At 45.1% G+C, this 19,904-nt stretch overlaps 1 protein-coding gene across 2 annotated transcripts in view; it reads right to left on the bottom strand.

Annotated features, from left to right (window-relative positions):
- Itch (itchy E3 ubiquitin protein ligase) overlaps positions 1-19,607 on the bottom strand; it is a 104,322-nt gene extending 84,715 nt beyond the window's left edge. Inside the window, exons 1-2 of one of the 2 annotated variants that reach the window (XM_042694280.1) lie at positions 19,504-19,607; positions 12,779-12,853 (exon numbers count right to left, since the gene is read on the bottom strand). The gene's annotated coding sequence lies outside the window, so the exon portion shown is untranslated. The remainder of the gene's footprint in view (positions 1-12,778; positions 12,854-19,503) is intronic. The other variant, XM_042694281.1, reaches the window with a different exon arrangement.
- Positions 19,608-19,904: the final 297 nt, after the last annotated feature.

The raw sequence follows: 19,904 nt of genomic DNA, 5'->3' as shown, positions 1-19,904 counted from the left end.
ACACACACATTTCTTACTATAAATCACATTATCACAGAAATCAAATGGGAGAACTGCTGCTCAGTAGGTATAAAGTTTTAGTTAATACAACACTGTGCATAATAATGTGCTTATTATAGTTCATAAGGTTGTACACTTATAATTTTTGTTAAAATGGTAGATCTCACATTATCTGTTCTAAATTTTTAAAAAAATTTTTGTTGTTGTTGGTCATGGGCTTGAACTCTGGGCCTGGGTGCTGTACCTCAGCTCTTCAGCTCAAGGGTAGCACTCTACCACTTAAACCACAGCGCCACTTCTGGTTTTCTGGTGATTAATTGGGGATAAGAGTCTCACAGATTTTCCTGCCTGAGCTGGCTCTGAACCATGATCCTCAGATCTCAGCCTCCTGAGTAGCTATTATTACAGGCAAGAGCCACCAGCGCCCAGCTTAAATTAAAAAATCTTAAATCTCCAACTTAACAAAAACTTATTACTCAAAGTAACAAACTATATCCCATCCTCAACAACAAAAAATTAATATAAGCTATTCCTATAGAAGCCCAGAAAAAACTTTCTCACTCTCTCTCTAAGAGAGAGATTTTTTTTTTTTTTGGCTGATCCTGAGGCTTAAACTCTGGGTCTAGGAGCTGTCTCTGAGCTCCTTTTACTCAAGGCTATTACTCTACCACTTAAGCCACAGTGATACTTCTGGCCTTTTCTGTGATTAATTTGGAGATAAGAGTCTCATGAATTTTCCTTCCTGGGCTGGCTTCGAAACATGATCCTTATATCTCAACATCCTGGGTAGCTAGGATTACAGGCAAGAGCCACTGGCAGCAGGCTAGACTATATATTTTGGGTTTGTTTTTTTTTTTTTGGGGGGGGGTCCGGTCGTGAGGCCTGAACTCTGGGCCTAAGTGCTGTCCCTCAGCTCTTCAGCTCAAGGCTAGCGCTCTACCACTTGAGCCACAGTACCACCTCCGGCTCTTTTATTTTTTCTGCTTATGTGGTGCTGAGGAATCAAACCCAGGGCCTCATGGATGCAAGGCAAGCACTCTACCACTGAGCCACCTTCCCAGCCCTAGACTATATATTTTAAAGATATGACATATAACAATATTTGTAGTGAAATTATTCACAAGTCAAAAGAAGAACCCAAAAAACTATAACCATACACATAAATGAACAAAATATGGAATTAGTTTCAAAAGAAATGGAATAGGTATGTGCTCAGTGATATAACACTTGCCTAGAATGAGTAAAGCTCTGGCTTGATCCTCAGCACCAAAAAAAAAAAAAAAAAACAAAAAAAAAAACGTACAAAGTGCTTATACATGAATTCAGAAAATATTATGTTAGGTAAAGTAAACCAACCACAAAATAATGTAATTCAATTTAAATAAAAGTTAGAATAAGCAACTTTGTCAAAGTAGTACAAAGATAATATAGATGGGCTACAGGAAAAGGGAAATGAGCATTATTTCTTAATGAATATCGTTTCTGCTGGGCACCAGTGGCTCAAGCCTGTAATCCTAGCTACTCAGGAGGCTGAGATCTGAAGATCACCGTTCAAAGCCAGCGTGGGCAGGAAAGTCCGTGAGACTCTTATTTCCAATAAACCACTAGAAAACCGGAAGTGATGCTGCAGCTCAAGCGGTAGAGGGCTCGCTTTGAGCTGAAGAGCTGAGGGACAGCACCCAGGCCCAGAGTTCAAGCCCCACAACTGACAAAAAAAAAAATATGTTTCTGAATAACTTGCAAGTTTTAGAAACAGACCAGTCAAAGTTGCAACATACTAACATAATTATGCTACTGAATTATACACTTAAAAACTGTTAAAATACCAGGCTTTTGAACGTAACCATTTTTCTGTCTCAGCCTCCTGAGTGCTGGGATTATAGCTGCTAAGCTGTGAGGACATCAAAGAGCCCTCCAGAGATGCAAGATGTGGCTATCAGGAACCAGGGCCTTTTCCCAGCAGTGATCTGGGAATGACCTTTGTCTCGTAGGCATCAGTGTCACACTAGGAATGAGGTGGGGGCCTTGAACCTAGTAGGTGCTGCCTAAGCAAGTGGAGTAAGTCAATACTTAAGGAAACCAAGCTGTTGTTGCCATCAATTCCGAGTAATAAATCAGACCTATTCCTTCCTAAAAAATAAATAAATAAATGATCTAACATGAGGGGGAGAGGAGAGTGTAGTTGTGGAGATGGGAGGGAAGGGATGGTAGGGGAAAAACAAAGGAAGAGGCAACAATGCTTGATAAGAAATGTACTCATTTAATTTAAAAAAAAAAAAGAAATGTACTCATTAACTTGCTCATGTAATTGTAACCCCTCTGTATAGTATTTTCACAATAAAAAACTTATTAAAGGTCTGGGAAGGTGGCTCAGTGGTAGAATGCTTGCCTTGTATGCATGAGGCCCTGGGTTCAATTCCTCAGCACCACATAAGCAAAAACAAAGAAAAAAAATTATTAAAAAATAAATAAAAGATATAACATTCCTCTATTGTGCTATTATAATTTATATATGTTTAATTATATGAATATATACATATTAGCTTTATATAATTATATTAGCTTTATATGTATTATATATAACATATAAAGTTGAATTTCTTGGCTCTTATTTCTGACCATCTTTTTTGGTGGTGGTGGTGGTAGTCATGGGCTTGAACTCTGGGCCTGGGTGCTGTCCCTGAGCTCTTCAGCTCAAGGCAAGCTCTACCACTTGAGCCCACAGTGCCACTTCCTTTTTTTCTGGTAGCTAATTGGAGTTAAGAGTTTCATGGACTGAGCTAGCATTGAACCGCAATCCTCAGATCCCAGCCTCCTGAGTAGCTAGTATTACAGGCATGAGCTACCAGTGCCTGGCTCTCACCATCTCTTATTGCCCATGAATTCTCAAACTACAAAAGCCAGGCTGGAATGTGGTTTAGTGGTAAGAGTTTTGATTCCTCAGATTCACATAAAAAGGAAAAGCTGGAATGCAGCTCAGGGACAGTGTCCAGGCCCTGAGTTCAAGCCCCAGGACTCAGAAAGTTGAAATCTGGGAATCATAGTTCAAAGCCAGCCCAGGAAGGAAAATCCATGGGACTTTTTATTTTAATATTTCATCACATCCAATCAACAGTATGCTACATTTATCATTTGAAAAATTCTTTTTTTTGGCCGGGGCAGGGGAGGGGGAAGGGGGTCCAGTCGTGGGGCCTGAACTCTGGGCCGGGGCACTGTCCCTCGGCTCTTCAGCTCAAGGCTAGCTCTCTACCACTTGAGCCACAGTGCCACTACTGGGTTTTTTCTTTTGGCTTATGTGGTGCTGAGGAATTGAACCCAGGGCCTCATGCATGCAAGGCAAGCGCTCTACCACAGAGCCACATTCCCAGCCCTTGAAAAATTCTTAAGTGAAAAATTGAGATGCTTAATATTCTCACTATATATTCATTATCGTGTATATTATTCTGCATTATATATCTGTACTTTTTTGGTGTATGTTTTCTACTACAGGATATCTCCATTTGTTCTAGTAATATTATTTCTTTTTCCCACACCATCAGGTTTAATAACCTTTTCTTTTGTTTGTACTGTTTTTTTCACCTCAGCATACCACCACCGTAGTATATTAAAATACAAATGAGAAAATTCAGTGTGGCTGGTACAAAGTATTATTTTTTAGAAAATGCATGAATGTACCAACATATAATGCTAAATAGCAAAATGACCCATTTGAGGAAATAATATAAATTTTTCCTTTAAAAAAAATCTAAAGAAGGCAGGGCACAAGTGGTTCACACCTGCAATCCTGGCTACTCAGGAGGCTGAGATCTGAGGATAGTTGTTCAAAGCCAGCCAGGGCAGGAAAGTCTGTGAGACTCATCTCCAATAAACCACCAGAAAACCAGAAATGACACTGTGGTTCAAATGGCTAGCTTTGAGCTGAAGAGCTGAGGGACAGCACTTAGGCCCAGAGTTTAAGCCCCACAACCAACAAAAACAAAAATATAAAGAATTATGAAAACTACTCCATAAATTAGCATGAAAGTGTATCAGAGGGGCTAGGAAGGTGGCTCAGTGGTAGAGCACTTGCCTTGCATGCATGAGGCCCTAGGTTTGATTCCTCAGCACCCCAAAAGCAAAAAGATAAAAGGCAGAAGTGGCGCTGTGGCTCAAGTGGTAGAACGCTAGCCTTGAGCTGAAGAGCTGAGGGATAGCACCTAGGCCCAGAGTTCAGGCCCCATGACCGGACCCAAAAAAAAAAAAAAAAGTGTATCAGAAAATAATGAGTATGCTAATACGGAAGTCACTTATAAAATAACATCAACATAATATGCCATTGTTCCCCATCTTCTCCCTCTTCCTATGTAAAGAATTTACCCTTTTTAATAACCATCATGTTGGGCTGGGAAGATGGCTCAGTGGTAGAGCGCTTGCCTTGCATGCCTGAGGCCCTGGGTTCGATTCCTCAGCACCACATAAGCAAAATGAAAAAAGCCGGAAGTGGCGCTGTGGCTCAAGTGGTAGAGCTCTAGCCTTGAGCTGAAGAGCTGAGGGACAGCGCCCAGGCCCAGAGTTCAGGCCCCACAACCGGACCCAAAAAAAAAAAAAATAACCATCATGTGGGTCCATTCTCTGGCAACCAATGGATTATTAGATGTCTTTAGAGTTTGGGCCACTACCAGTAGTCTCTGCTCTGTCTGGCCTCCAACTACACCTTCCATCATCCATTATAACAAGACCTGAGAGAATTCCACCCAGTTGCCATGTTCCAAGTACATGCAAAAGGATAGAAACCCACTTCTCTAGGCGATGACTGCCAGGTTTTTAGACAGTAATTATCTTGAACTCATTTGTACCGTTGTGGTGCTGGATATCGGGCAGCAGTCGCATGATCTATTCTGTGGTGGGGTTCTCCAGGGGTAAGGCACTCCAGGCTCTCATTGAGCAGGCTCCATATTAATTTCAAGTTGCACCTCTTCAAAACCTTGCTGCTCCTGTATAACTTTCATCTTTGTGGGGCCTGACAGGTCTGAGGTGGCCTCAGCAGCAAGGGTCTGGGTTCGCTGCCAGCCTCTGGCCTTGGCACTTGTGCCTTCACCGCAAGGTGCCTTAGCTGTTCCAGCAGCTCCTTCTTCCTCTCCCTCTTCTGGAAGAGCCTGTTGACACTCATCTTTCTTCTGATACAACTCATTCACAACTTCCATCTGTTCTTTACAGAAAATGATGGACTCTTCAAAGGCGCTGATGTGTTCTGGCAGCTGGCTGCAATGATGTGGAGTTCATCCACTTGATTCTGGTAGTTCACCTTACTTGACAGGTCATGGATGCAGCAGATTTTCAGCTTCTTCTTGGGCATCTGTGGACATGATTGTCCACAAACATGCCATGGTTCTAGCCCTTAGGGAAGAGGGCCCAGAGTACCAGCTTTCTCTGGCATTTGACTGCCAGGTTGGCCAGGCACCTGCAGCTTGACCTGCTGCTCCTGCAACTGCTGGCTGAGCTTCATCTACTTTGATTCAGCAACTGATAGCAATTCAAGGTAAAAATCCCACATGGTTTGTGGGTTGTCTACGTCCTCTGGGACAGTCACATCAGGTAGAGTCACTTCCTTTTCTTCTTTGCTCACTCCTTCACCTTCCCTAGGGAAAGCCTGAAAGCTCAGCTGGGGCTGGGCCCACAGGTGCCCATTCTCATATACTGCTGCCTCCAGGCACTTCAGTGTGTCCTGTAACTTTCAAGACACAGTCAGGTTCCCAACTTACTCTGCACCTGCTCCTGCTTCAGCTGCTCCAACTGGGTGTGCCTCAGCAGGGACTGCTGCAGGGCCTCCTTGAGTTCTGCTGCTGATTGGAGGTCATGTGCTGTTCACAGATGGCTCTGAGCTCTGGTAGCTGGGCCAAGTACTGGTCACACTGCTCCTGAAGATTCTGAGCTGCTTGGCTCTTTAACTCAGCTATCTCTTTCCATTCTCCTAAGTGGTCCTCTCACTGGTCCAGTTTCTCCTGCAGATGTTTCTTTACCTGCTGCTCCAAGCGCAGGACACTGGCGAGCTCCTCCTTCTTACTGCTCAGTCTATAGAGGAGGGCATCCTACAGCTGGGCCAGCTGATCTTTCAGCTCTTAGTTGTATGAGTTTGCATCTTATGCTCTCATGTTCCTTTTCCATTTTCTCAAGGATCTTGTGTCCATCTTTGGCATGCTGATTCCATTCCTCAGCCTTCTCCAGTATCCGAAGTTACTCCTACTGCTCCAGGTTCCTTAGCTCCTTCAGCAACTGATAGGTCTGGGCCTACAACTGCTGTTCCACCTGAGATGGCCCTGTAGGGGGTTATGGAGGTAGTAGCTCTGATAGCTGCTTTCTCAGTTCCACCAGGTTGGTCTCTGCCTCACCCCTTGCTCTTTCTCCTCTCTCAGCTAGTTCATCTGCTCCAAGAACTACTGGACCTTCTCATTCCACCTGAAATCTACTGGATCTTCTCATTCCACCTGAAATCTACCCTCAGGTCCTCTGCAAAGGTGTCTCTCTCCAACTTTAATGTTGTCACCAACTCTTTCATGTTGTCTAGTTGTCTTTCCAACTCTGCCCACTTCACTAGTGCTGTTGTAACTCACGAATTATCTTGATGTCAGCCTTCTGTCAGGCTCACTCCCAGCCTCTCCTGCAGCTTGATGTTCTCTTCTTCCAGATCATCATAGCTTCTGGTCTTTGCCTGAAGTTGCAGTTCTATGTTATTCAGGTCTTTAATGAGGTCTAGAATGTTCTCGTTTGCCGCAATCTGAGTGGTAGAAACTGCAAACAATGTCATCTCTAGCTCTGCAACATGCTGTTGTAAAGCCTGCAGGCGGCTAGCAAGACCTTTGTGCTCCAGTTCTTTTTTTTTTTTTCTTTTTTTTCCCCCACCTCATCTAGTTCTCTTTCATTGGCCACCTGCTACATGTATGTGGGCCAGGCAGATTATAAACTGAATTTTTCTGAAACCAACAACTGTATAGATAACTTGTGGAGCTCCAGCTCTGTTTCAAGTGCTTCCTACACACAGGCCATTTTCTCATTCTCTTTCCCTTGTTGATCCTCACGGACCAGCTAGAGTTGAACTGTGATCCTCAGATCTCAGCCTCCTGATAGCTAGGATTACAGGCCTGAGCCACAAGCGACCCACCCATGATTATTTTAATGAATGAGGTCACTTACTTTGACTGAATCCAAAAAATAAGAGAATAAAAATATTCTAAAGAAAGAAATACGCCTGGGGTTGGCTGGGGAGTTGGCTCAGTGGTAGAGTGTTTGCCTCGCATGCATGAGGCCCTGGGTTCAATTCCTCAGCATCACATAAGCAAAAAAGAAAAAAACCGGAAGTGGCATTGTGGCTCAAGTGGTAGAGTGCTAGCCTTGAGCTGAAGAGCTGAGGGACAGTGCCCAGGCCCAGAGTTCAGGCCCCACGACAAGACCAAAAAAAAAAAGGTCTCATACTTCAAACAACACAAACAAAATAGAACAAAAATAGATTATAGATGGGGAAGGTGGCTCAGTGGTAGAGCGCTTGCCTTGCACGCATGAAGCCCTGGGTTCGATTTCTCAGCACCACATAAGCAGAAAAACTCGGAAGTGGCACTGTGGCTCAAGTGGTAGAGCACTAGCCTGGAGTTGAAGAGCTGAAGGACAGCACCCAGACCTAAGTCCAGGCCCCACAATCGACAAATAAATAAATAAATAAATACAAACTGCCATATTAATGTAGGTTATCCTAGATACTCAGAAGGCTAAGACTTAGAGGATTTTAGGTTTGAAGTCAGCCTAGGCAAAAAAGTCCACAGGACTTTTTTTCCAACTCCAATTAACACCAAAAAGCAGGGCTAGTGGCATGGCTCAAGTGTGTAATGATTCATCAAGGAAGTAGAACAAGAGCAAACCACTGAGTTCAAATCTCAGTACTGCAAAAAAAAATCAAAATCATCACACAATGAAATAAAAATTAAGATATAAATCCCTGAAATTATTAAAACACATTTTTTGGGGGGGGAGGGGTCGGTCATGGGGCTTAAACTCTGGACCTGGGTGCTGTCCCTCAGCTCTTTGGCTCAAGCCACAGCTCCATTTCTGGTTTTCCGGTGGCTAATTGGAGATAAAAGTCCTGGAGTTTCCTGCCCAGGCTGGCTTTGAACTGCAATCCTCAGATCTCAGCCTCCTGAGTGCCCTTCAGAATTACAAGAGGCATGGGCTGGGAAGTTGGCTCAGTGGTAGAGTGCTTGCCTTGCATGCATGAGGCCCTGGGTTCAATTCCTTAGCACCACATAAGCAGAAAAAAAAAAAAAAAAAAGCTGGAAGTGGCGCTGTGGCTCAAGTGGTAGGGTGCTAGCCTTGAGCTGAAGAGCTGAAGGACAGCACCCAGGCCCAGAGTTCAGGCCGCATGACCAGACCCAAAAAAAAAAGAAAGAAAAGAAAAAGAAAATGTTTCTTCTTTCCTGGGGTAGAATATTGTAACTACAAGGTAAGAAGTATCTAGATATGAAAAAAAAAATTACAAGTTTAAGAGCCAGGATTGGGACTGGGAAGGTGGCTCAGTGGTAGAGCGCTTGCCTTGCATGCATGAGGCCCTGGGTTCGATTCCTCAGCACCACATAAGCAAAAAGAAAAAAGCTGGAAGTGGCGCTGTGGCTCAAGTGGTAGAGCACTAGCCTTGAGCTGAAGAGCTGAGGAACAGTGCCCAGGCCCAGAGTTCAGGCCCTACAACTGGACCCAAAAAAAAAAAAAAAAAACATTTAAGCCGGGCGCTGGTGGCTCAAACCTGTAATCCTAGCTACTCAGGAGGCTGAGATCTGAGGATCGTGGTTCAAAGCCAGCCCGGGCAGGAGAGACAATGAGACTCCTATCTCCAATAAACCACCAGAAAACCGGAAGTGGCGCTGTAGTCAAGTGGTAGAGCGCTCGCCTTGAGCTGAAGAGCTGAGGGACAGTGCCCAGGCCCAGAGTTCAAGCCCCATGACCGACAAAAAAAAAGAGCCAGGATTATTTTTTGTTTTTGAGACAGGATCTGGCTATATAGGCCATACCTTAAACTTATATATCCTTCCCAAACATTGGAATTACAGGTGTACATCATCACATCCATCAGGAATTGCTTTTTGGATGTAATTCTCTGCTACAGTCAGTTATACTAATGGCACCAAGAAACCTTACATTGTAATACCATGCACTTTTTTTTTTATGCCATTCTATCTTGTCACTTGTTTAATATGATTATAGGCAAGCAAATTTGTTTTCTTGACAAAAAAACACAAAATCCTTAAAACAAAATTTTATATTCAAATACCTTTGGGGCGAGCACAACAGCAGTTCAATAAACAACTGTTGAATAATATTACAAACTTAACATACATACACACACACACACACACACACACATTTAAGTTTTCTACAAGTCTTTTTTGTGTGCATGCCTGTACTGAGGTTTAAACTCAAGGCCTGGGTGCTGTCCCATAGCTTTTGCACTCCAGGCTAATGCTCTAGCCATGCAGATAATTCTGGCTTAACTGGTGATAAATTATCTGCCTAGGCTAGTTCAAACAGAGCACCCCAGAGCTCAGCCTCCTAGTTAGCTAGGATTACAAGCTTAAGCCACAAGTACCTAGCTTCCTATAAGTCTTTTTGCTTAAAGCAAAAACTAAGAGAACATGGCTTCATATTTATATAGCACTGGATATTAGGGAGCATTTTGCTTCTGATACATAGTCCAACACTTTGATGTCAACAAAGCTCTAAAAAAGTATTGAGTCAGGGGCTGGGAAGGTGGCTCAGTGGTAGAGTGCATGTCCTGCATACATGAGGCCCTGGGTTCGATTCCTCAGCACCACATAAGCAAAAAGAAAAAAGCCGGAAGTGGTGCTGTGGCTCAAGTGGTAGAGCGTTATTAGCCTTGAGCTGAACAGCTGAGGGATAGCGCCCAGGTCCAGAATTCAGGCCCCATGACCAGCAAAAAAAAAATTTTTTTTTAAATTATTGGGCTGGGAAGGTGGCTCAGTGGTAGAGCGCTTACCTTGTATGCACGAGGCCCTGGGTTCAATTCCTCAGCACCACATAAGCAAAAAAGAAAAAAAACCAGAAGTGGCATTGTGGCTCAAGTGGTAGAGCGCTAGCATTGAGCTGAAGAGCTGAGGGACAGCGCCCAGGCCCAGAGTTCAGGCCCCCCCCCCCCCCCAAAAAAAATTATTGAGTCAGCACATAAATCACAAAGATTTATAATCACTAAGTGAGGAAGAATCTGAAAGAACATATCTAAAATATTCAATAGACAAATGAGGAAATTAAGTTCAGAGTGAGTTGAGTTGCCCAAGATTATGATTTTTGTGATGAGAAATACCAAGACTAGACTCTAGATTTCCTGAATGTTAGCCTGGTATCTTCCCCAAAAGAACTGTTTTGTGAGCTCAGAATGAAATGGATACTTTGAAAATATTTGGTACACAGAATCGTCTTTCCCAGTGTAATTACTTTTCTTGTGAGTTATTACAGCATCATTAAGAAATAAAAAGCGGGGGCTGGGAAGGTGGCTCAGTGGTAGACTGCTTGCCTTGCCTGCATGAGGCCCTGGGTTCTATTCCTCAGTACCACATAAGCAGAAAAAGCCAGAAGTGGCACTGTGGTTCAAGTGGTAAAGTTCTAGCCTTGAGCTGAAGAGCTGAGGGATAATGCCCAGGCCCAGAGTTCAAGCCCCATGACTGACTAAAAAAAAAGAAAAGCTAGGGCTGGGAAGGTGGCTCAGTGGTATAGTGCTAGCCTTGCATGGATGAGGCCCTGGGTTCAATTGCTCAGCACCACATAAGCAGAAAAGGCTGGAAGTGGCGCTGTGACTCAAGTGATAGAGCGTTAGTTTTGAGCTGAAGAGCTGAGGGACAGTGCCCAGGCCTAGAGTTCAGGCCCCACAACTGACGAAAGAAAGAAAGGAGGGAGGGAGGGAGGGAGGGAGTGAAAAGAAAAGAAAAGCTGGTCGCTCACACCTATAGTCCTAGCTACTCAGGAGGCTGAGATGTGAGGATTCTGGTTCAAAACCAGCCCAGGGGGCTAGGAAGGTGGCTCAGTGGTAGAGTGCTTGCTTTGCATGCATGAGGCCCTGGGTTCGATTCCTCAGCACCACATAAGTAGGAAATAAAAAGCTGGAAGTGGCGTTGCGGCTCAAGTGGTAGAGGGCTAGCCTTGAGCTGAAGAGCTGAGGGACAGCGTCCAGGCCCAGAGTTCAGGTCCCACGACCAGATCCCAAAAAAAAAAAAAAAAAAAAAAACCAGCCTAGGCAGAAAAGTCCATAAGACTCTTATCTCCAATTAACTACCAGAAAACTGGAAGTGGCACTGTGGCTCAAGTGGTAGAACATCAACAGCCTTGAGCTGAAGAGCTCAGGGACAGCACCCACAACCACAAAACAAAAAAAAAGAAAAAGAAATTAAAAGCTTGGCTAGGAATGTGGCTTAGTGGTAGAGTGCTTGCTTAGCATACATGAAACCCTGGGTTCAATTCCTCAGTAATACATGAACAGAAAAAGCCAGAAGTGCCACTGGCACAGAGGCTCTGGGACAGAGCCCAGGCCCTGAATTCAAGCCCAGGACCAGGAAAAAAGGAAGAACGAATGAACAAACTAAAGAGAGAAGGGGAAAGGGGGAAAGAGGGAAGGAAAGGAAGGAAGAAAGGAACAAAGAAACAAAGAAAGAGAGAGGGAGGGAGGGAGAGGGAGGGAGGGAGGGAGGGAGGGAGGAAAGGAAGGGAGGGAAAGAGGGGAAGGAGGGAAAGGAAAGGAAAAGAAAGGGAAGGGGGGAGAGGAAAGGAAAGGAAAGGGGAATAGGGAAAAGGGAAAAGGGAAAGGTAGGGAGGAAGAAAGGAAGGGAAGGAGGAAGGGAGGGAGGGAGGAAGAAAGGAGGGAGGAAAAGCTGTGCTGGTGGTTCACACTTGTAATCCTAGCTATTTAGGAGGCTGAGATCTGAAATCCCAGTTCAAAGCCAGCCTGGGCAAGAAATTCTGTGAGACTCTTATTTCCAATCAGCCACCAAAAAATTGGAAGTGTCGCTGTGGCTTAAAATGGTAGAGTGCTAGCTTTGAACAAACTGAGCTCAGGAACAGCACCCAGGTCCTGAGTCAAGTCCCACAGCCGACAAAAAGAAAATGAAAAAAAAAAAAGGAAAAATTGTCTTGTTTTTTACTGCAGAATATAATATACCATCTTTCCCCTCCTTCCCTCCCCCCTGTTTTTGGTACCAGGGATTGAACTCAGGGTTTTTCACTTTTTCACTCAAGACTAGCACTCTACCACTTAAACTATACTACTACTTCCAGCTTTTTGCTGGTTAAAGGTTAAGTTTCTTTGATGCCTGCTTTAAACCTTGATTCTCAGATCTCAGCCTCCAAAGTAGCTAGGATTATAGGTATGAGCCACCAGCACCTGCTGCTGCCTTCCTTTTAATTCTACTTGTTAATGCCATCCATATGCAGAAGTCTGAACAAATTTACAGATATTTACAAACCAGCACAAGTGAAAAAAATATTTGTGTATGTATAAAGAACTTATAAAATGATTCTCTGATTTAAAAAAAAAATCAGAGGACCCAAATTAAGATACAGTGTGGTTCACAAATTAATCCTTGAAGAAGAGACTACAGGTTTCAAATCTAAGTATATACTGCCTATTTATTCACTCAATTGATGCAGCCAGAATCAAAACTCCTCTTTTCCCACATTCCCACAGCAGTTATGTGACCTGGGTTTGCCCTTTGTACTATCCTATCTCCAAATCTCTTTGACAAGAATGTCACCATACCTGAAGTTCTCTGCTCAAGTCACTTTTTTGGATTAAGGCGTTGTCTCCAGAAGGCCACTGTGAAATGCATGTTACCTGAGAAGGGAAGGAAGATCCATTAACATATCACTTCTATAGTTATCAAACATACAAGATCTGTGATGACCTTGGAAACCTCACAACAAGTCTTTAAAAAATAAATTCATGGAATGTTTTTTAATGGAGCAGTCAGGATTAAAGGACAAGTTAGGAAAAAACATACACAGTATGGGATAATACCCACCTTGGTATATGATAGCTATGTGGCATAATGAGGATGACCATTATAAATATATTCTGCCTACAAGGGTCACTGTAAGGACATTCTTTCCAAGTTGGAGGCTCATAGGGACAAGAAAAGAAAAAGCACTCCCAGGATCAGGGTATAATCAGTTCTGAAAAGCAGCAAAAGAGCTGAGTTGGCAGTAGTTTCACAAGGACAGTGCACTGCTAGACTGGAGGAAGACAGGGGCCAGAATAGCTTCTGGGTACTGTTTCTTATTATGAGGATGGTTTGCAACCTGACATTTCTTTAGCTGAGAGCCAACCTCCCAACCAGAGAAGGCTACAATTCAATTCTCTGAATCCCCTTGCTGATTTATATTGATTCAAAGCCAGTATCACTTACAGCCACATTCCTTTACTAATTGCTTATTCTGAGTCCATAATTTGGAGTCACTAGAAATATATAAAAATAGTGATCATATATATTTTTGCCTTAATTCACATAAGGAAACCAATCCCAAAAGCCTAAAACAGGTGTTTGGGTAAAAAAACAAAAAAAAAAAAAATCACTATTTTCTATCAATACTGATACAATTTGTTAAATAAGTTTTATTGTAAAAATACTGTAGAGGGGTTACAGTTACATGAGCAAGGCAATGAGTATATTTCTTATCAAGCATTGTTACCTCCTCCTTTGTTTTCCCCCATCAGCCCTTTCCTCCCATCTCCACAACTACACTTTCCCCACCCTCCACCTCCCCACCCCCCGGCCTAAATTGTAAAGTTCGTTTTTCAACATAGTGTCTTCTACACCAGTACAAATTTCTTAAGCCAGAATGATTGCAACAAAACTCACTCCCAAGGCAAAGTTCCTTGTTAAACTCTTGCCTAAATGTTTAAGAAGCATAGACTAAAAATTCTGGTCCAATAGTAGAAGCTCTTTAATAGCATGCATACATGCTATTAAAGAAGAATGCCAGACTGAGAGTTGTAGGTTTTTTTTGTTGTTTTATTGTCCGTTGTGGGCCTTAACTCTGGGCCTGGATGCTGTCCCTCAGCTCTTCAGCTCAAGGCTAGCACTCTACCACTTGAGCCAGAGCACCACTTCCAGCTTTTTCTGCTTATGTGGTGCTAAGGAATCGAACACCGGGCCTAATGCAGGCAAGGCAAGCACTCTACCAATGAGCCACTTTCCCAGCACCCAGACTGAGAGTTGTAAAATTTGGTTCTCGTGTAGCTCTGACTTTTAACTAGCTTTAGGTAAAATATTTGATTTTTTTTTTTGGGGGGGGGGGGAGGGGTATCGGCTGTGGGGCTTGAACTCTGGGCCTGGGTGCTGTCCCTGAGCTCTTAAGCTCAGGGCTAGTGCTCTACCACTTGAGCCACAGCACCACTTCTGGTTTTCAGGTGGTTTACTAGAGATAAGAGTCTCAAGGACTTTCCTACGTGGGCTGGCTTTGAAGTGCAATCCTCAGATCTCAGCCTCCTGAGTAGCTAGGATTACACACTTGAGTCACCAACGCCCAGCTTGAATTTTTTTTAACAAATGTAAAACTCAGAAGTTAGAACAGCCTTAGCATACATATCTTGAATACACGCACACATAAACACATATTCTAATAGCTATTTGCTTACAAGAGACAAGTTTTATTGCTGTTTTTTGTTTTATGGTTCTTCTGTGGTGCTAGTATAGGAGCTTGAACTCAAGGCCTGGGCAATGTCCCTTAGCTTTCTTGCTCAAGTTCTGCTCAAGGCTGGTACCCTACCATTTCAGCCACAGATCTACTCACAGCTTTTTGGTGGTTAATTCGTGATAAGAGCTCACAAATTGTCCTGCCCAGGCTAGCTTGGAACCACCATGACCCTCAGATCTTAGCTTCCCGAGTAGCTAGGATGACAGGTATGTGTTACCTGCATAAGGCTTCTATTCAGATTTGTTAATAGGTTCCTTAACAGAAAAGGAACTCTTTAACCAGACTAGTCTTGGTGGTTCGCACTAATTGGATAAATCATCCATCCTTCTTAGGTCAGGCTTTGTTCTCCACTGTCCTTTCACTTTTACCATCTTTCCTTTTTTTTGTGTGCTGGTATCAGGGCTTGAACTCAAGACCTCAAGCTCCTTCTTGCTTAGCTTTTATGCTCAAGTCTGGTATACTACCACTGGAGCCATATCTCTACTTTTGGCTTTCTGCCGGTTAACTGGAAATAAGAGTCTCTGGAATTTGTCTGCTGGGGATAGCTTTGAAGGGAGATTATCAGATCTCAGCATTCTGAAGATTCTCAGATTTCAGCCTGAGTAGTTAGGATTATAGGTATGCGCCAATGGTGCCCATTTAGAATCATCTTTCCAAACACATTTTCACATCACTTCCCTGCCTTAAGAATCTTCAACCCTGGGCTGGGAAGGTGGCTCAGTGATAGAGCGCTTGTCTTGCACGCCTGAGGCCCTGGGTTCAATTCCTCAGCACCACATAAGCAAAAAGAAAAAAAAAAGCCGTTAGTGGCACTGTGGCTCAAGTGGTAGAGTGCTAGCCTTGAGCTGAAGAGCTGAGGGACAGCGCCCAGGCCCAGAGTTCGGGCCCCACAACCGGACCCAAAAAAAAAAAAAAGAATCTTCAACCCTAACAAAATAAAGTTTCTAGTATTATACATAAAAAAGCTTCAGCTGGGCACCTGTGGCTCACACCTGTAATCCTAGCCACTCAGGAGGCTGAGATCTGAGGCTCATGGTTCAAAGCCAGCCAGGGCAGGAAAGGCCGTGAGACTCTTATCTCCAATAAACCATTAGAAAACCGGAAATGGTATTGTAGCTCAAGAGGTAGAGCACTCGCCTTGAGCTGAAGAGCGCAGGGACAGCGCCCAACCCAGAGTTCAAGCCCAACTAACCAAAAAAAAAAAAAAAAAAGTTTCAATATAATTGGCTCCTTTTTACCTTTTTGGCCTCATAGCTGACAATGCTCTCCACTTCACTTCCTATTCCCCCCAAACCTTTTTCTCCCATAATCGTCTGGATTTATAAGTAGCATTAAGGTGTTTTATCTACCTACCTGTCCTTTCCTTTCTCTACCTCGGTTACATTCCTACTTATTAAGACCAAACTCAGAGGCAAATCTTGCCCCCTCCTCTTCTGAACAATCCCCAGACTAAACTGGCCTACATCCTCAGTCTTGAAGCTTTTTGAGCCATCCTTAGTGTGTCCATATAAATTGTTTCAGTTCCCAAGAACATCAGAATTATCTATGGTATATTTTAAACATAAAGCAGCAGCAGCCAACTCAGACCTACTAGTCAACATCAGAAATGAAATCCTGGAATTTTTTTTTTTTTAATTTTTATTATAAAGGTGATGTACAGAGGGGCCTGAGCCCTGTCCCTGAGGTTAGTTTTTCCACTCAAGGCTAGTGGTCTACCACTTTGAGCCACAGTGCCACTTCAGTTTTCTGGTAGTTAATTGGAGATAAAAGTCTTAGAGACTTTCTTGCCCAAGGTGGCTTCAAATCGTGTCTTTAGATCTCAGCCTCATGAGTAGCTAAGATTATAGGCATGAACCACGGGTCCTGACTATGAGTACATTTCTTTTTGGACAGTATCACCACTTCCCTCACATTCTCCCAGTATTTCCCTCCCATCCCCAATCACAAGTTATTTAGTTCATTTTCAACACAGTGTCTAGTGAGTACCACTACTGCATTTGTTCACCTTCATTTCTGTGCCCCCCCCTTACCTTCCCTAAGGAGAAAAAACAAACAAAAAAACCTCATTTCCATTTCCTGGAACTCATTTTGTTAAATATCATTTTATTTATTTTTGCCAGTCCTAGATCTTGAACTCAGAGCTTGGGCACTGTCCCTGAGCTGCTTTTGCTCAAGGCTAGCACTCTACCACTTGACCCACAGCACCATTTCCAGCTTTTTCTGTTTATGTGATACTGAGGAATCAAACCCAGGGCTTCATGCATGCAAGGCAAGCACTCTACCACAAAGCCACATTCCCAGCCCCAATATAATTTTATATGATCAGAGGCACATAGGCATTGCAGCTTTGTGTTTATCCCTTAAGAGTATCAGACTTTCTACTTTTTTTTTTTTGGCCTTGAACCCAGGGCCTGGGCACTGTCCCTGAGCTTCATTTGCTCAAGACTAGCACTCTACCACTTGAGCCACAGCATCACTTCCAGCTTTTTCTGTTTATGTGGTACTGAGAATCGAATCCAGGGCTGCATGCATGCTAGGCAAGCATTCTACCACTAGGCCACATTCCCTACCCAGATTTTCTACTTTTAAAAAATCTTTCTCGGGGCTGGGAAGGTGGCTCAGTGATAGAGTGCTTGCCTTGCATGCTCGAGGCCCTGGGTTCGATTCCTCAGCACCACATAAGCAAAAAGAAAAAAGCCGGAAGTGGCTCTGTGGCTCAAGTGGTAGAGTGCTAGCCTTGAGCTGAAGAGCTGAGGAACAGCGCCCAGGCCCAGAGCTCAGGCCCCACGACCGGACCAAAAAAAAAAAAGAAGGATCTAAAAAATCTTTCTCCCCACTTTGATGTGATCCTGAGACTTGAACAAAGGTACTGTCCCTGAGCTCTATTTTGACTTTTTGGTCAGTCGTGGGGCTTGAACTCTGAGCCTGGGCACTGTCCCTAGCTCAAGGCTAGCACTCTACCAGTTGAGCCACAGTGCCATTTCCTGTTTTCTAGTGGTTTATTGGAGTCAAGAGTCTCACTGATGTTCATGATCCGGCTGGCTTTGTACCGTGATCCTCAGATCTCAGCCTCCTGAGTAGCTAGTCACAGCGCCCGGCTTCCCTGAGCTCTTTTGCTCAGTTCTTTTGCTTTACCACTTGAGCCACAGCTCCATTTAATTTCCTAATTTTTCTAATGGACAAATTTGGGAAGCAAGGGTTTTGTTTTGTTTTTATTTTTCTCCCAGCAAGGGCAAAGTTACCTTTTGAGGCCTGGCACCAGTGGCTCACACCTGTAATCCTTTCTACTCAGGAGGCTGAGATCTGAGGATCTCAGTTCAAAGCCAATCCAGGCAATAAAGTCCATGAGATTCTTATCTCCAATATACCAGAAAAAAGCTGGAAGTGAAGCTATGGCTGAAGTACAAGAAGGCTAGTCTTGAACAAAAAGCCCAGGCCCAGAGTTTATGCCCCAAGCCTAACACATACATATGACTCACAGCCCCTCAAAAACTTGTATATTTACTGTTTCAAGGAGAATTTCCACCTTCATTTCTAAAACTGACAAATGAAATAATTGCTCTAGGGACCTCACCAGATTTCTCATAAGAACTTTATTTCTGATAAGAATCAAGCTCTCTGCCAATTTTGAGAGTGGAAATACACTACCTTTACCTACTTCCTTAAGATCGAATTATATATTAGGAACAGATGCAGGAGATGCCTGCACTTAGGAGCAACAGTATGATAACTGCAGGCTTGTGTTCTTCAATTTTCAAATAAAATCTGTCTTCCTCGCTCCCCCCTCATCCCTCCCACCCACCCCCACCCCACTTCAGAACAAGTTTACTGCGGTTATTGAACAAATGGCAGATAATGCAACAAGATCAGTATACGAATATAACCCAGAAAACGAGTAATGGGGGAAATCGCGAATTCCAGGTACTCTGCCAGCGCACCTGGTTACATCTCTAACTTTAGGCCCAACTCCTACTTCGGATGCCTTGACCCTTGTAACTTTCTCGAAGTCTCGGCCGGGAACTAAGTCTGAAAACTTGAGTCCTCTAGTGAAAAGTCAGGACCTCGTCGTGTTTCGATCTTAGGAGTACGGTCTCGGCTACTTTATTTTCCCTGTTAGAGAAAAGCGCACTCACGGGAGGAAGGACACTGACAGCTCCACGTCTGCAAAAGTCGGCGCCGCGGCGGCGGCGGCGGCCGAGGAGGGCGCCTGGGCCGGGACCACCACGCGGGGGGACAATGGAGGGAAAAGGACAGCGGAGGGGAGCCGGGGAGGCAGCCGCGGTGCTGGGCCCTCCCCGCCAACTGGGGCTCGGAAAAGTCTCGGGAAAGCCAACCAGGTGGCAGGTGGGCCCCAGCCGCCGCCCCTCGCAGGGCCACGTCGCCCGGGCGGGCCGCTTGCCACCCGGCCCGGCGCCTAGGCCGGACCTCGGGAGAAGTGGCCGCCGGGCGCGGCTGAGGGGCGCGGGGCTGGACCCTGCCTACGCCCGCCACCGCCCGGGCCTCTCACAACTTGGGTCCCCGGGGCTGGGGGCTCCGGGCGCCCCGGCCGGGCACCGGCGGCTGGCTGTGTCCGGCTGACCCCACCCCCGCCCCGCGCCCGGCCCCGGCCCCCAGCCCGAGCTCCCGGCGCCCCCCACGGGCGCCGGCTCGGAGGGGAGAAGAGCAGCCTCGGAGGTGCGGTCCCGACGCCCCGCGCCACATTCCCCTACACCCGGTTCTCTACCAGTCTTCTCGTCCTGACTCTCCCCTCTCCCCAAAACGACCCCCAGTACGCCCGCGGGTGTTTACCGGGACTCGGGGCGGCGACGACTCCTCAGTCCCTCGACTAAGATGGCAGCCGGTCCCGAGCCCGACCACAGCGACCAGAGCGAGTTAGCGGACAGTGCGCAGGCGCCTCCTCTTAGGGGAGGCCCGGACTACAAGCCCCAGCAGGCCTTGCGCGCCAGCTCGCCGAAGGGTTTCTCACCTTCAGGTGCGACGGACTTTGAGGTGCTCACAGCATCCTCAGCTTTGCTTTCCTTATCTGCCCTTCCCCCTCCCACCCCCTCCTAGTCGTCTTCGTCCTCCTCCCCGTCGTCTTCGTCCTCCTCCTCCTCCCCCTTCCCTTCCCTTCTCTCTCCCTCTTCTTCCTTGCCTCTCTCCTTGCCTCACTCCTTTCTCTCTTTTCTTTCCCTCCCTCTCTCCTTCCT

Source organism: Dipodomys spectabilis, unplaced genomic scaffold, assembly GCF_019054845.1.
Source record: "Dipodomys spectabilis isolate Male_0828 unplaced genomic scaffold, ASM1905484v1 ptg000175l, whole genome shotgun sequence".
NCBI classification, from domain to species: domain Eukaryota; kingdom Metazoa; phylum Chordata; class Mammalia; order Rodentia; family Heteromyidae; genus Dipodomys; species Dipodomys spectabilis.
This window is presented reverse-complemented; position numbering and strand designations above follow the sequence as displayed.